General features: G+C 49.3%; 1 long non-coding RNA gene across 1 annotated transcript in view; it reads right to left on the bottom strand.

Annotated features, from left to right (window-relative positions):
- The window catches only part of LOC130684771 (uncharacterized), a 35,155-nt gene extending 17,909 nt beyond the window's left edge, over positions 1 to 17,246 (bottom strand). Inside the window, exon 1 of the long non-coding RNA XR_008999097.1 lies at positions 17,110 to 17,246. This is a non-coding gene — a long non-coding RNA (uncharacterized LOC130684771). The remainder of the gene's footprint in view (positions 1 to 17,109) is intronic.
- Between the last annotated feature and the right edge of the window lie 226 nt (positions 17,247 to 17,472).

Consider the following 17,472-nt stretch of genomic DNA (forward strand, 5'->3'; position numbering starts at 1 on the left):
CCCCACCCGCAGTGACGGCTCCTCTGCTTCACTCCCTCAAAGAGCAGGTTTCTTCTCTGGGTTTCCCCCGGGTCTTGCGGAAGAGCATCTCTGGGTCACCGCAAACTGTCCGAGACACTTACACGGGCAGAGGACACAGAAAATGTTTTCTGTGCAAGTGTGTCCTCTGGGTCACAGATGCACTTTCTCAGTGGGGATGCGACAAGCTGAGGGTCACCCAAGTTTCTGCGACCCGGAATTCCATCCCGGGAGTCATACTGTCAGACGTCACTGGGCCTAAGGATATCCGGGAGCTGAGAAAATGCAGATTCCAGGGCCACCCCAGGGGTTCTCACTCATTGTGTCTGGGTGCAGGGCCAGGACGCTGCATTTCTAACAAGCTTTTCCTATGACTTTTGACGCAGATGGTCTGAGGAACACGGCTGTAGAGAAAAACAGTCTGGCAGTCTCTGAGTGTGACCCTGTTTTAAAAAACCACGCTCCCATGAGGATCTGTCCTCACCCGGGATGCGTACGACTTCTTGGTGGTGTCTGCAGTGTTGGCCATGGGTCTGAACTGAAGAAGCAACAAATAACAAGGACTTTTATTTTGCATGATGAACCCCCAAAGCCTGAGTGCTTTTGCAAACCAGGTAGATATTTGATGCCAAGGATTCCACCTACCTCCTGCTGGAAGAAATAAAAACAAGAATGCTGATGGTCTTGTCCGAAGAGTCATGTCCAGAGAATACTGCACCCTTTGGGGAGGGTGCGAATGACTTCACTGGGGTATATTTCACATGTTATATGATTCACCAATTTCAAGTGTACAATTCAGTGATGTTTTAGTGAAGCTACCAAGTTGTGCAGCCGTCATAAAGCAGCCTTAGAACACTTCCATTGTCCTGACAAGGTTTCCCACACCCGTTTGCTGATCCCCTCTGACCCACACTGCCACCCCCCACTGCCACCTCCAGGCAGCCACTAATCTACTTTCTGTCTCTGTGAATTTATCTTTCCCAGATGTCATATAAATGGAGTCATACAGGACACAGCCTCCTGAGACCGGCTTCTCGCCCTTGGCACATGCGTCTGACGTACACCTGTGCTGCCACGTGTGTCTGTGACACGACCTTCTTGGGGCCAAATGTCACCCCTTGTATGGATGTACCCCATATTGCCCCTCTGTTCACCAGGTGATGGGCACTCAGGTTGTTTCCACTCTTTTCATAAAACCACAGTCCGGCTGCTTTTTGGAGTTGGCTCTGCGTCCTGACGGCTCACCCAGACAGGTCGGTGGTGGGCCAGCCACAGTCCTGTGGGGGCTCCCGTCACCTGGGCCCTCCCGTCGGCACAGGGTGTGCACAGCCTGCACGGGGCTGGCTCTCTGGGTGTGGAGTCTGAGGCATTCGTTCTGGTGCAGATGGCTACCTGAATGAGGAGCCCGTGAGGGCAGGTGGGGGCGAGGACGTGGTTTCGCCCCGTCTAGCCTGGCCTGACACACAGGGGTGCTTGGCACAAACCACTCTGAGGTGTCTCTTTCTGAGGCTGGGGAGGCCTTTGGGGACCATCCATTAGTCAATCATCAGTGTGGCGGCCCCTTGTGGGTGGGGTGGGTGACCTCATTTCCTGGTCAAGGTGGTTCCCAACAGCATCAATCAAAGGGGCAGCCATGAGCCACTGGCAGCCAAGACTCACAGCAAGTTGGAATGGGTGTTCCCACCCATAAAGGGGATCTGGGCAGGGTGCCCACAGCCTCGTGCCCATCCCCACCTCCTCCTTGTCTGCGCCCATCAACCAGGAGCCACGCCTGAGTCCTGCCGGCACCCCCACCTGACCCCATCTGGCAGGCCTGGTCCCCCCAGGAAGCCGAGTCCAGAAGCACCTCAGGGCCCTCACACGTGCCATTCTCCCTTCTCCCGACACACAGACTGGAGGTCCCTCTTCCTGCAGGTACACGGGGTGTGTGTGTGTGTGTGTGTGTGTGTGTGTGTGTGTGTGTGTGTGTCTGTGCGTGTGTGCGCATGCCTGCCCATGACTCAGGGTGGGCGATGACCTCCGTGCCAGCACCCTCCGGGGGGCTCTGACACCACGAACCACCTCAGACACTGCCCAGGTCAGGCTGACCACCCCCGAGGTGCCAGCTCCCTGCTCTACTGCGGTGTGGTGGTGTGGGCACGGCCGAGAAGTGCAGACAATCCCAGGACAGTGTGGGATTCCTACTGCGGAGACCCTGGGACACCACAGACCACTGAGGGTGGCCTGGACCATGCCTGGGGTGGACCAGGGTGAGCTTCCTGGAGGAGGCGACAGCTGAAGGATCTCTTTGAAAGTAGGTCTCTTATGAAGGAAGGTATGGAATTCCGGAGAGAGAACCTGGCATAAGCAAAGGCAAGGGAGCAGGGAGGTCTGGCTCATTCAGGGACCTGACATTTGCTGGTTTGGAGCTCAGGGTGGGGGTGGGACAGGGTGAGGCTAACCACCAGCTCACAAAGGGCCTTTGGGGTCTGAGTTTTAGTTCAAGGCCAGTGATAACCAGGAACTGACAGGAGCATATTCTTCCACCTAATTGCTCCAATGGAACTGGGCATCCGTCACCCCTCCGACTCTCAGGGGCGACCCGGGAGCCGGGAGGACCCCAACTGTCAGAACTCGGCTTTGACTCTATTTTCTTATTCTTCCCGTCTGCCAGCCCCATGGGGGACCCGAACCCTCTTGTGTCGAGACGCTGCTTCTTTCTGAAGAACACCGCAAAGGAGGCCGGCGCTGAAGCATTTCCCTGCCGCCTCCAGCCAGGAGGGCCCTTTGTGACCGATGCACTGTTTTCACCGCTTTGGGCCTACGCATGCGAAGCTCTGGCATCAAACTGCTGTTCGTATTGTCCTTTCTCCTTTGAACACTGTCTTTGCCAGGCCACAAGCCAGCTGTCTGTGACTAGGGCCAGAGAGCCAAGTGCTGGATGCCAGCCGTGCCGGCGTTTACCCTCGGAGGAGGGGGAGGCCCGTCCACACGTGTCCTGCCGGCGCTGGGACCCAGCACCACCTGTCGGGGCCCATGTGCTGGGTAGCTGAGTCACTGGGGTGGCCCCCAACAGCCCTGTGGGGACAGGGGGTGCGATCGTGAGAAGGTCTCAGGTCCTGGGGAGGATGTAGGCCCTGCAGAGGAGGCCTGTGGACTTGTCTGCTCAGAATATCTTGGAAATTCAAAGTCAAGGCTGCAAAAACCTGTTGGAAAGTTTCAGCTGATCTCGGCGGAAAGCCCCCTGGGGCCTGCGTCTGGCGGCCTCCCTGCTGAGCAGAGTGAGAGGCAGGGGACCCCTGGGGCGGGCGGCCGTGCCAGGCCTGGCTCTGTCCCCACGGGGTGAGGGGACCACCCTTCAGGGAGCCTGTGGCCTCTCCCTGCCTCCGTCTCCCTCTCTGTGTCTGCCTGCCTCTCCTCCCACACTGACCGGTCCCCAGGCCCTCGCCTGCCCCTCCCAGGGCCAGGTCCCTCACTGCCCACAGGTCTCCAAGGTATGTGGGATGGACTTCAGCCCCGGGGCCCCGGCAGACGCAGAGGGATAGAATTTACGGGGGCATCCAGGGCACCAGCAGGAGGGACATGCTGGCTCATGTGGCATCAGGGTCTCTGGTCCCCGATTTCAGGGACTCAGGAGGCGGAAAGACCACTGGGCAAGAACTGCTTCACCCAGCGAGCAGCCCTGGGCCAACTGTGGGGCAGCACTGAGGGCAGCCAGCCTCAGAGGGTGGGCTCATTGACGTGTGAAGTGACCCTGGGCGCGTCACCCTCGTCCTGGCCTCAGTCTCCTTGGCAGGAGAGGGGATGAACAGAATGGCTTCAGGGACCTCCAGCTACAAACACCCTCCAGCCCATTGGGTGAGGAGGGCCTGGAGCCCCACGGGGTCCCTCGTTTTTTCTCCTGCCCCTTTAAAGGCCGGGGCAGGGCCGGCCTGCTGGTCCCCAAGCTCCAGAGTGAAAAAATGCAGGGGAAGCTTCAGACACAAGGCTGAGTGGGTCTCTGACCAGGGCCTTTGGGCAACACCACCTCTCGGGGTGCGGGGTGGCGCCAGACTCTGTGCCCAGTCAGGACTGGGCTGGCCCCTCAGCCGGCTTGCTGCTGGTCTCGGGAAGGGGTCACTGGGGGAGGCTGAGCCAGAGCAGCCTAGGTCTAGTCTCTGCCCACCGAGAAGACACCAGCTGTGGGGTCTCCCAGGTGGTGGGACAGTTGCAGAGTGTCGGGAGATGGGGACCCCGGACAGTGAGGTGCACAGCTGCAGGAGGGCATGGCCCTGGGTCAGGTTCGCTAAAACCTCTCTGCAAAGAGGCCCCTTCAGGGCCTCCTGATGCCAAACGGGGCTCGCACCAGTCTGGGCACCAGGGAAGTGTAGCCATGCTGGAAGGTAGTTCCTGTGACTCTGCCATCACACGCTGTTTTTGACTGAAAGCAGCGTCCCACCCGGCCCCGTAACCCAGCTCTTGGGGAGCCTGTCGGCCTCCTTCAGATCTGGGCTCAGAGCAGCTGCCGCCCCGGAGGTTCCCAGCTCCTCCGCATGCCGCACAGGAGGCAGATCGCTTCCCCAGAAACTCCCTCGGAAAAGACAGACTCAACTTAATACTGGAGTCCCTACAATATGGCTCACACTGTGGGCCTCTCTAAGATTTTGTTTCATAATTAACAGAATTTATTTTGAGCAGTTGCTGGTTTATAGAGAAATTGGGTGGGAAGTCCAGAGCGTTCCCGCGCACCTGCCGTCCCGCCTGCCCTTCCCTGTCGTTAACATCTCACGTCCGTCAGCACGTTGGTCACAGGTGGTTGGTGAGTCGAAACGGGTACATTCCTATCGAGCAGAGCCCGCAGCTCACCTCAGGCTCGCCCCTGGCGGTGTCCGGTCCGTGGGCTCACTCCCGGCGGTGTCCGGTCCGTGGGCTCGCCCCTGGTGGTGTCCGGTCCGTGGGCTCACTCCCGGCGGTGTCCGGTCCGTGGACTCGCCCCTGGCGGTGTCCGGTCCGTGGGCTCACCCCTGGCGGTGTCCGGTCTGTGGGCTCACTCCCGGCGGTGTCTGGTCCATGGGCTCGTCCCTGGCGGTGTCTGGTCCGTGGGCTCGCCCCTGGTGTCCAGTCCATGGGCTCGCCCCTGGCGGTGTCCGGTCCGTGGGCTCGCCCCTGGTGTCCGGTCCGTGGGCTCGCCCCTGGTGGTGTCCGGTCCGTGGGCTCACTCCCGGCGGTGTCCGGTCCGTGGACTCGCCCCTGGCGGTGTCCGGTCCGTGGGCTCACCCCTGGCGGTGTCCGGTCCGTGGACTCGCCCCCGGCGGTGTCCGGTCCGTGGGCTCCCGGCGGTGTATGGTCCGTGGGCTCGCCCCTGGTGGTGTCCGGTCCGTGGGCTCACTCCCGGCGGTGTCCGGTCCATGGGCTCGCCCCTGGTGGTGTCCGGTCCGTGGGCTCGCCCCTGGTGGTGTCCGGTCCGTGGGCTCGTCCCTGGCGGTGTCCGGTCCGTGGGCTCGTCCCTGGTGGTGTCCGGTCCGTGGGCCGTGGGCTCGGACCTGAAAGTCCTCTGTGCTCGGCCTGTTCGTCCCTCCCTCCTCACTAGCCCCTGGCCACCGCTGATCTTCACATGGTCTCCACAGTTTCTCTTCTTTCAGGATCTCACAGAGGACATGGACTCTCCAGATCTGCTTCTTTCACGGAGCCATATGCATTGTTGTTGCCTCCCTGTCTTTGGTGTGACTGGATAGCTCATTTCTTTTTAGCACCGAGTGACCTTCCGTCGTCCGGACGGACCACAGCTTCTCTGTCCATCACCTGCCAAAGCCATGGCGGCAGCTTCCAAGTTCGGCCGATAAGGATGAAGCCGCCGCAAACATGCGTGTGCCGGGTTTTGCATGAACGTAAGTTTTCAGCTCCTTTGCGTAAATATCAAGGAGCTTGACTGCTGGAGGCTATGGTCAGGGTATATTTAGTTTTGTAAGAAACCGCGGAGCTGTCCTCCAAGAGGCTGCCCTCCCAGCGGCGCTGAATGAGGGTTCCTGCTGCCGCAGACTCACCAGCGTTTGGGGGTGTCAGTGTTTGGATTTTGGCCGTTCTGATAGGTGTTTAGCAGGATCTCATCTTTGTTTTAATTTGCGTGTCCCTGATGATATGTGACACGGAGCACCTTTTCATACGTTTACTTATTCCTTGTGTATAGTCTCTGATGACATTCAATTTTTTAAAAAATATTTTTTCAGAAGAAGCCCAGTCTGAAGGAAATACTTGGGTAAAGCTATCAGTTGCCTACCCAGGATCTATCATTTCCAAATCCTTTAGTAAGAATTACTAAGAAGTCCTGGGTGGGATTCCAGGGACGCTCCTTAAAGGGAGCTGACTCACTGGGACATGCGGTCGGCCTTTCTCTTCCTCTGCCTGGAACTCGGGTGTGATGGCTGAGCTCCAGCAGCCGTATCAGAGCACAGGGTGTCTTTGCCTTTGGGAACACCCCTAGGGTGGTAGAGCAGAGACTGAAGAAGGGACAGGGCTTCTTTTTTCTGAAGAGAATAAGATTCTCAGTCTCTTTTTTTAAATTTAATTAATTAATTTATTTATTTTGGTATCATTAATATACAATTACATGAGCAACATTATGGTTACTAAACTCCCCTCATTATCAAGTCCCCACCACATACCCCATTACAGTCACTGTCCATCAGCATAGTAAGATGCTATAGAGTCACTACTTATCTTCTCTGTGTTGTACAGCCTTCCCCGTGCCCCACCCCCTACATTACACATGCTAATCGTAATGCCTCTTTTCCCCTTCTCCCTCCCTTCCCACCCACCCCCACCCCAGTCCCTTTCCCTTTGGTAACTGTTAGTCCATTCTTGGGTTCTGTGAGTCTGCTGCAGTTTTGTTCCTTAAGTTTTTGCTTTGTTCTTAGACTCCAAAGATGAGTGAAATCATTTGATACTTGTCTTTCTCCGCCTGCCTTATTTCACTGAGCATAATACCCTCTAGTTCCATCCATGTTGTTGCAAATGGTAGGATCTGTTTTCTTCTTATGGCTGAATAATATTCCATTGTGTATATGTACCGCATCTTCTTTATCCATTCACCTACTGATGGACACTTAGGTTGCTTCCATTTCTTGGCTATTGTAAATAGTGTTGCAATAAACATAGGGGTGCATATGTCTTTTTGAGACTGGGCTGCTGCATTCTTAGGGTAAATTCCTAGGAGTGGAATTCCTGGGTCAAATGATATTTCTACTTTAGTTTTTTGAGGAACCTCCATACTGCTTTCCACAATGGTTGAACTAATTTGCATTCCCATCAGCAGTGTAGGAGGGTTCCCCTTTCTCCACATCCTCGCCAGCATTTGTTGTTCCTATTCTTTTCTATGTTGGCCATCCTAACTGGTGTCAGGTACGTTATCTCATTGTGGTTTTAATTTGCATTTCCCTGATGATTAGTGATATGGAACATCTTTTCATGTGCCTGTTGGCCATCCAAATTTCTTCTTTGGAGAATTGTCTGTTCATATCCTCTGCCCATGTACTAATCGGGTTATTTGCTTTTTGGGTGTTGAGGCGTATGAGTTCTTTATGTATTTTGGATGTTAACCCCTTGTCAGATATACCATTTACAAATACATTCCCCCATACTGATGGATGCCTTTTTGTTCTGCTGACAGTGTCCTTTGCTGTACAGGAGCTTTTTAGCTTGATGTAGTCCCATTTCTTCATTTTTTATTTTGTTTCCCTTGCCCAAGGAGATGCGTTCAGGAAAAAGTTGCTCATGTTTATATTCATGAGATTTTGCCTAGGTTTTCTTCTGAGAGTTTTATGGTTTCATGACTTACATTTCAGGTCTTTGATCCATTTTGAGTTTACTTTTGTGTATGGGGTTAAACAATAATCCAGTTTCATTCTCTTGCATGTAGCTGTCCAGTTTTGCCAACACCAGTTGTTGAAGAGGCTGTCATTTCCTCATTGTATATCCATGGCTCCTTTATTGTATATTAATTGACCATATATGCTTGGGTTTATATCTGGGCTCTATTGTATTCCATTGTTCTGTGGGTCTGTTCTTGTGCCAGTACCGAGTTGTCTTGAGGAACAGGGTTTCTGATGAAGCCCCACTGTAGCCATGGACTGCTTACCTCCAGACTTCTTTCATGAGAAAGAGAAACAAATATCCATGCTGCATAAGACACTTATTTTGGACTTTTACGGATGCCGCACAGCCCAGAGTGGGGTGCGGACCTCCCACCCACCCAGAAGACATGGGAGAAGTTGCACTAAAATTATGTCATAAAACACAAGACTGAAAAAAGCAGTATTTCTCCATCAAGACAGTTTATGCAATATGTAATTTTAGATATATGTATGTGTGGTCTTGTATATGCAACAAGATCAATAAATTAAACAAGCAGATGTTTTGCAAATCCATCTACATCCCCAAAAGCTAATACAGTCAAGCTGATCAAAGTTAACTCTCTTTCATCCTCTCCCTGGGGCCGTGGGAGCCCAGCGCCAGCTGTGTGGGACCATCAGGCATGTTCAGTGTGACTGTCACACAGGATAAGGAGGAAGCTTCAAGGACTCATCTGGTTAAATACTGACATGCTTGTTTAAAAAAAGGAATCATGTTATTTTATAGTTGGTAATATGTGACATATTCTAATCATATGGATTTGAAAATCTTAATGATATTCTAACGATAATAATATCATAAATATCATGCTCATAATATTTTCTTATCACGTGGATATCACATTAAATTTGCCCAGGGTGTCAGATGCCCTAAGGAAGCACCCTTGATTTTAACTTGATCCTTGTCCCTAATGGGTCATTCTGGTCTTCAATAGATTGGCCACCACCTGAAGCAGCTCAGACCACTCAAACCCAGCTTCTGGGCACCCTAAACCACTTCTTTCACCAGCATTGTATTAATCCAGTGTGCACCCAGCACCGGCCCAAACCCCCAGCATGCCCTCTGGACCGCTCAGGGATGGGGTGTTGGGCAATCTTAACCAAGACTAGCCCTGGCCCCACTCAACTTCCCTGGGGCTCCTACCCACTAACAGCAAAGGAAAGGGTGCCAGATGCTTCTTTAACCCACTTGATCAAAGACCTACAGCTCCTGGGCAGCGAGATGCCCATCTTTCCAGAGTTAGGCAATCTCAGGGCTGCTGGAGACCCAGAGACACCATTTCTCTCACTACAGCCCCTCTGAAGGAGGGGTCTGGCTTCAGGAACAACCTTCGCCCTGCTTCGCACAGCAGCGACCTTTCATCCAGGAAAGGCCGGGCTACCTGCCTGCAATCTCACCTTTTCTGCTGTTGCAAAGAATGTGAAGCGGACGGACTTACAGCTGGTGCCTGGTGAGGACCTGGAAGGGAAAACCAAATCCACCCTCCTGAGACGAGTCCATCCCCAGCAGGAGAACGGGCCAGCGCCAGCTCTGGCAGGCTGACCCCGTCACTGGGGTGACGTGACAGACGGGGTCCTGATGTTCTCCTCACTGATGTCCCCGAATCAGTACTAGTCTGGCAGCCATCCGACCCCACAATATCGAGTCACAGTGAGCAGAAAGATGCCACCTACCGTGTGAGCACAAGACCTCAGCTGGATGAAGATGTGCTTCGTGACAAGTAAGGATAAATGGAAAAGGGTCACAGTGTGTCTGTGTTTTCCAGGAATTGTTGGCCCCACTGTTCAACGGTTTATGGTTTTAGCCAATTCTGAAAAACAAACTTTCTTCTTACAATACTGATATATGTTCACTCTAGAACAATTAGACAATACAGAGAAGACTAATAACCCCATTAACACCAACTCTTGCATGTAATTGCAGGCCTGTTTCTGAACATGCATAGACACGTTTTTAATTTTTTAGAAAGGGATCATATTGTCTACACTGCTTGGTTAACTGAAAGTATCACTGTGATTTGTTGTGACTGTGGTTAAGCCACACATACTAGTTTGTTTAAACCTGATAATTTCACTTGATTTTCATGGGCACCTACTACATCCCAGCAGCTCTGCTGGAAGGGGGAGAGCGCACATGGCCGCCTTCACCCACCCTGCCCCGTGGGGCTCACGGTCTGCAGGGGAGGCAGCCACCACCGTTCCGTGTTACGCAGATGTCTTCTCTTGCCGGCCCACTCCCGTGAAAGATGGCTGCTCACCGGATTAGGAGGACAGATCTAGGCTAGTGGGGGGCGAAGCAGTGGGGCTGAGGCGACAGGAAAAATACCCACAGCCTTTGTCGAGCCCCGTGCCTTTACACAGTCAATTCGCAAAGGCCACCGCCCTCCAAGATCACGTGACCCCCTCACCTGCATCTTCCTGCCCAGCTGGCACGGTTTGGTTCTTGTTTCCTTGCTTTTCCCCTTAACTATTTTCAGTCATCTGGGATTATTTTGGTGTAGGTATGAGTAGGGACCTACTTGTGTTTTTTCCACACACTTCTCTATTGACTTGAAATACAAACTATGTTCTGCCTGCTTTGTTACTGAATGCCCTGTTTCACTCCATGAATTTGTCCGTCTGCTCCTACACCGTATCATGTACTATTTCTGTATCTGTCCTGTGCTTTTACTAATATTTTCTGTGCTTTTCCTGAAAATTCATCCTTCTAGATGACTTTTCAATCCCCTTTGTCAGCTTCTTCCAAAAATCCTGGTGGAATTTTATTTGAAATGTGTTAAATTCATCAATTATCTAGGGAGAGAGTTGACATCTTCAAAGGCATAGGAATTCTATTCATTGAAAGAAAAGCTACTCATATCTTCTTTTATGTCCCTCAGTAAACTTTTGTAGTTCTCTTCTTTTATAGTGTTCTCCCTGCACATTCCTTGTGTAATTTTTTTACTAGAGATTTATAAATTGAGCTGCTAAGGTGCATAAGGGCTTTACTTGCTATTATTGTTCCTACCTGGCTATTGTCGGTATATAAGAAAGCTATTGATCTTTGTATCATTCGTTTCTAACTAGTCGCCTTCTGAAATCTCCTACATTCGTTTTTGTGACTATTTTGGGGTTTGCAGATAGGTAATCATATTATATAAAATAAGTATATTTGGTCTTCTTCTTACCAAAACTACCCCTCTGTTGGGACTTCTGGAACAATGTTGAAGAGTCGCAGCAATAACGGAGCGTTCTGGCCTATCCCAGACTTGAATGGAAATACGTCTGCTGTTCACAAAGGGGCCTCTGGAAATCACATTACCTATATGCTTAGGGGGAGAATTATGTTAGTTGCTTTTACTACTGAGCCCACATTTTTCTTTGAATAAGCCTGCCTGGATACGCCATATGCTTTTAAAAATTCAGTGGGACTTGGCTTGCCGTTATCGTATTTGGAATCCTAATTTAAGAATGTATAAATCCATGTGTGTAATTTAGATCTCTGTGGTTTTGTTTTGTGTGAACTGGGAGCCTTTCTAATCCCAATTTTTATCAGTAAGAGTAGTCTAAAGGGTTTGATGGAACTCGGTCTTTTCGGAGGACATTTCTCTGACCCCTTTCCAGTTTCTCCTACGAGTGTTCAGCATGCCAGGTCACCAACCCCTTCTTAATTCAGCCATTGTGCCATTTGCATTTTTCCAGGCAGTAACAGGCATATCATAAGCACCCAGTAAACACGAGTGATTTATTAGCAGTGAGTCATACATAGCCTTCTCTGTAACTGTGAATTATTCCCATCTCTGTGACCATGCCCTATTCTCGTTCCTATTTGTTCTCCTTTTTATGCCTTAATAATGAAAGCATTTAATCTGTCTCTAAAAGTAACCTTGACCACATCCCATAAACACTGATATGTCTGTAATTTCAGTTTTTACTTCTGCTTTGACCTAATTTAGAAGAGTGTTCTTAAAAATCATGTGGTTGTATTATAAGTTTCTAGTTCCATTGCTTTGTAATCATAGCACATGGTTTATTCAAATATGACATAATAGCCAGAAAACAGTCCCTCTCTATGTGTAGGGTACAAAACTTGTGTCTTTGTATATATACCCACACACATCTATCTAAAAATGCTGACTAATCGTGTGTTGTGTGCTCTATTTTTTGCCTATTTCCTAGATTTCCTTACTATAGGGCCACAGCCACTTATCTAAACCCACTGGAGTAGGCTATGATGCAGAATTCAGGATGTCTGAATTTTTAGAAAGGTTCTATATTGTATTTTACATGAAACTCTCAGAGATACTGGCTCCAAGATTTCTTCTGTGAAATACACCAATATGAACACGGAGGGAGACAGGACTATATAGACAACCATTAGGCACACTGGCCTCAGGCTGATGAGGGGCTTTTGCCTTTCAGAGCTGTGGGGGTTCAAAGTATGGAAAGATGGTGGGCCTCTGAGGGTTCCTGTCCCTTTCTCCTTATATTTCAAACCATTTTTGCATTATGTATTTTGGGGCATAGTTATCCATCACCAAAGGCTCAAGTCAATATGTCTTTATTACAAATTGTACTATTTATCAAAATTAATTCCTTCTTTGTTCCTCTTATACTTTTGCTGTTGAATTTTTCTTGGGCCAATATTACTAACAATTCCTACGTCCTTTCCATTTGCATTTATTTAGTATATATTCACCTATATATTTATTTTTTACCTTTTGAAAATGATGTTATAAGTGCATTGTCCAAAAATGGCATACATCTGAATTGTCATGTATAATTTTAGAGTCTTCTTAATAAGAATCTATTTCATTAATATATATTATTATAAGCAAGATAGTCCCATTTCTGCCACCTTATTCTACTGTTGTGTGCATGTATCTCTTGTCATTTATATCACCTCTGCCTTGGTATGTAAAATAGATACTAAACTGAGTCCTACAAAACTGCCTACAGCCCATGGGGTATTCTATAAGGCTCGATGTGATACTAGAGCCATTTTCGTTCCTTTTGCTGCTTTGTCTATGCCGATCCATTTCCTGACTTATTTCCCCCTAGATTAGTTCATGTTCGGGGTGTTTCAGCCTCTGGATACTGTCCCATTTCTCTTGTTTTGTCTCATGTTGGTGAGTTTGTTTGGGGTTTTTTTTTTGTTTTTGGGGTTTTTTTGCTTCTTCGGTTGCTTTTTAAACCTGAATAAGGCACGATCTGTTCCGGGGCGAGCTGTCAGGCCTGTTGGATTCCCTTTCTGAGATCCACCAGGAAAGCAAATGAAGGGCTCTAGCCCAGTCCGGTTCCCGGTTTCTTAGGCAGATCTTTGCCTAAAACCCTCCGTCGCTCTGCTCCGCTGGAGGGGATTTCCGTTGCCCCTGCCCAGCTCTGACGTCAGACTGTCTCTCACTGTGATGTCACACATTTTCAGGTTTTCAGTGTCTTTGGCAACACTGAACTTGGAAGAGAATTGTCTCTGGTTAGTGATCTGTACCAGCTGGCTGACCCATTTCCCACTAGTTTGCACCATCGCGTCCCAGGTAAAGTCAGGCACTGAGCATCTTGGAATTTTAACATAAACATAAAGTGATGATGGCTAATTAAACAAAAAGCTTAACAAAGGCTTGAGGCAGATGGCTTTGTGCAGACGTGACGGCCCTGGCTCAGCCTGGTAATGGCAGAACTTCCCTTGGAGCAACCAGGGTGATGGACCTCGCAAGTACTCGGAGAATCATGACATCCTTTTTTAGCTGTAAAAATCGTGTTTAAAAAAAATCTTCATACATCAGAAGCACAGTGGCATCGGAGATCAGACGCTTGGTGGCCGTCTCGGTGAGAGAAGCTGGGCTGGGTTGGCACCGGCTCACACGTCCGTCCCCACTGGGGTGCGTCTGCCTCTAGCCTATTCGTTCAGCAAACACAGCACCCCTGGGCTGCTCAGGACGTCACCTGTCCCCACAGACTCTTCCAACGCGGGCCCTCGGTGGTGAGTTACACGGAGGACGCGGGACACACTGGTGGAGCCCACTCAGGGCTTCGGGCCCCTCAGGGCTGCCCGGTGGGGTCTGGCCCTGGTGACTTCGGCTTCTTAAGCAGGGAGAGGCCTGATGAAATGTATGAGTTAGGAAGCCCACGATGGCAGCAGCCGGGAAGGAAAAGCCGGGGGGCACTCGATGTCCTCCCCAGGGACCCTCCACAGGACGGCCCCCAGCCTCCATGGCCTCTCCCCTGAGGTCAACCTCCCTTGACCTCGCAGTAATCTTCGCCATCCTTGGGTGTCTTCTTCCTTCTGTCTGCTCCTTCTGCAGCCTGGCCCATCCACCTGGAAGGCCCCCCCTTTCCACCCTTCTCCTCTTCCTGCCAAAAGCTGGCTCCTCCTTCAGGCCGCACAGTCTTCCCTGAGCCCCCAGGGGGCCCAATCGGTGCATCCCCAAACCGCCTCGGTGTCCCTTCCCCGGCATGCACGCACCCTCAGCCCATAGTCTCGTGTTCTCATAGTATCACCAAGCTGAGGCCTCCAAGGATGCATCCGTGGACAGGCTGTCCTGGGAGGTTGTTTGCACCCACACTTCCCAGACCGGCAGCCCCGGGAAGGTCCCTGGAACCCTCCACACCCACTTCCCTCGCACCGGCAGAGTGGGGCGTCCACAGCACCTGCCTCGTTGTTCAAACCGAGTGGGCATGTTTGTGCGTGCATCCCCGCAGAGCCGGGCACAGGAAAGGAACGTCCGCTTTGTGTTCTTGCTATCCTCAGCACCTTCATCCCCTTGGAGCCGCAGACGGTGCCTGACACGGGGCCAGTGTCTCAAGCACAACGGACTGTCCGTCCTGGGGAGCAGAGCCCAGCTCTCCGCACACCGTGCCACCTGACATCTTTCACCCGGCCTTTCATCTCTTCATTATCCTTCTTCCTGCCGGGACCCGCGGGCTGGGACTGAAGTTTGGGGCAAAAGATGGAGCTTCCAAAGAGACTGGTCTGAAACTGCGGCAGCCCAATGGTTTGCTTTGTTTTAAGAGCGGTTTGCAAAGCACCCCAAACCATTTAGGGTAGGTCCTACATCAGAGGGCCCACCCACCCCACCCCTGCCCAGCAGGGTTATCAGCCCGGAGCCGGAACCCGTTAGGATTCCCAGCCACACCCCGGAGTAAGAGCCAACAGGGACTCCGGAAACTTCTTTTGCATCTTAAACACAAGTTCGTGTTTTCCCCCAAAACCTGCAATGCCAATACATGCAGCTTGATAGAGAACCTGGCTGAATTCTAACCTCCAGATGGCTCCTTTCCTTTCTTAGGATGTGACCCAGGGACAGTCACACTTCCTCTGACCGTATTTAGGAAATGAATTTTGGTGACCAGAATTACGTGCATCTGTGGTATGTTTCCGATCAATGGGCGTTCTCTAGCTGCTGGCATGTTTTGTTTTTTGGGATTTTTTTTCCAGTCCTGTAAGAGCTTGTTGGAACTGGACACAGAAGAGTTGAGTCAGGTTCCCCAAGTTAGTTCTGGATGTTCAATCAACTAGTTCAAGTTCTCTGCATGACCCAAGGCTGAATCACCCACACTTTGGCCTCTACCCAGTAGAGTGAGCTTAGATAGACACCACAGAGTCACTGCATAATTCTTATAACAAAGTCCGTTTACCAGGAGAACACGTGGCATGGCTGACCTAGGGTAATGTACCCCATGGGATGGTTAAGGATCCCTCACATATAAAGAGCTCTGAAAAATCAATGAAAAATAAAGGGAAAGCCTTTTGGAAAAAATGTAGAAAAGACTTGAGCAGGAAATTCACAGGAAAAGAAATCCAATCACTACTAAAAATATGAAAAGGTACTTAACCTCACTATTAAAGTAGTAAAAATTGAAGTTACATAAGGGTTTTGTTTTTCTTTTTGTTTTGTCTAGCAAATTGGCAAAGACAAAAGAGGTTGGTAGTACCCACTGTCACTGATTGTTGGTGGGAGCATAAAGTGGTCCAGGCTTCATAGGACACTGGGTACCATGTGGACCTGCTAGTCTAACTTTAAACTAGATTTTTTTATGGCAATTAGAAGTCTAGGAATTAATCCAACCTAAAAATGTACATAAGTGCACAAAGATAGATGTAAAAAGATATTCATTATGTCATTCTATTTAAAAGCAAATTTTATAAAGTACTCCTACCCAAAAAAGGACCAAACACATACTTTCACAGGGCAACACCCTTGAATCTTTCATCCCAGGGCTGCTTAAAACTCTTGTCAAGTGGGGAACAAGACAGAAAACTTTCAGATTATTTTCACAAAGCAAGCATAACATGATAACAAAACTTGACAGTCTTTAGACAAATATCTCTTATAAATATCATCAGGAAAATCCAAAATAAAGTAAAAATAACAGAATTTGGAAACACATTAAAAGAGTATTACATTAAGACCAAGCCTAGTATAATGCTAGGAAATATGTTAATATAATTGATCATATTAATGGACCTAGTGGAAGAAATCAAAAGATTGTTTCCATAGTTAGCAAAGCATTTGACAAAATTCCTAACACACTCCATGAACTAAGAATAGTTGGAAATGTCCCTAATATGACAAAATATATCCATCTCAGCCAGCTTCACGCTCAGCAAGGAAACATGAACGGTGCCCCCAAGTCAGCAACAGGTGTTACCACTGTTGTTGAATTGTTCCAGAATTACTAGCAAATACAATTAGACAAGAAATTAGCAAAGGACACAAAATGCTGCTATTCTCAGAAAATGTGCTTTTATTTCCAGAAAACTCCAAACAATCCACTGAAAAGCTATTCCAAGCAGTAAAATAAAGGAGCCGAGGAGCAGGCGATGTTAAGAAATCAGTAACTTTCACACATGCACATACAAAAGAACTATACTGGAAGACAAAACTTGATTCTCAATTTTTTAAAAAGATAAAATACTAGAAATAAGCAGAACAAGTACTTTCAAAGATCTGTATTAAAAGAACTTTAAAAAGAATTGAAAAACAGAAAAGATGACAAGCCAAGTCCTAGAGGCCAATTCTCCCAAAGTGAATTTATAAAGTGAATTTTACACTGGTGAAAATACAAACTGCTTCTTTTTCTTTGACTAGATAAGGCAATGCTAAAATTCATGTGGAAAAACATAAGCTGGTCAGAGAAACCCTGACAAACCAGAGGAACAAGAAGAACAATGATCCTGGCAGGAAATAAAACATAAAACATCAGTCATTAAAACAGGGTTGGAGCAGAAACAAATAGACAAACTCACCAAAATCATAGTCCTAAAGGTCCAGACAGACTCGGAACATGTGGGGCTTTAGGAAAGGCAAGACATCGTTGTTCAATGGGGAGAGGGTGACCAGCAAACAGTACCAGCCGACCGGGCAGCTCACCACCTACGCCAGGGTAAACTCTAACTGCATCAAAGATTCAAATGAGACAGGAGAAGAAAAGAATGATAAAAGTGCTAGAAGGAAACAGGGAAGGGTATGTTATAACCACACAACAAGGAAAGGCCTTTTCATTATGACTAAAAATAGGAAAAGGATCTTTAAAACATCAAGTACATGAATGTAAATCTAACAAAATGATGAGTAGAAAGGTGCCGCCCTGCTTTGCTTTGTCGCATTCA

This window comes from Manis pentadactyla, chromosome 9, assembly GCF_030020395.1.
Source record: "Manis pentadactyla isolate mManPen7 chromosome 9, mManPen7.hap1, whole genome shotgun sequence".
In the NCBI taxonomy this organism is placed as follows: Eukaryota; Metazoa; Chordata; class Mammalia; order Pholidota; family Manidae; genus Manis; species Manis pentadactyla.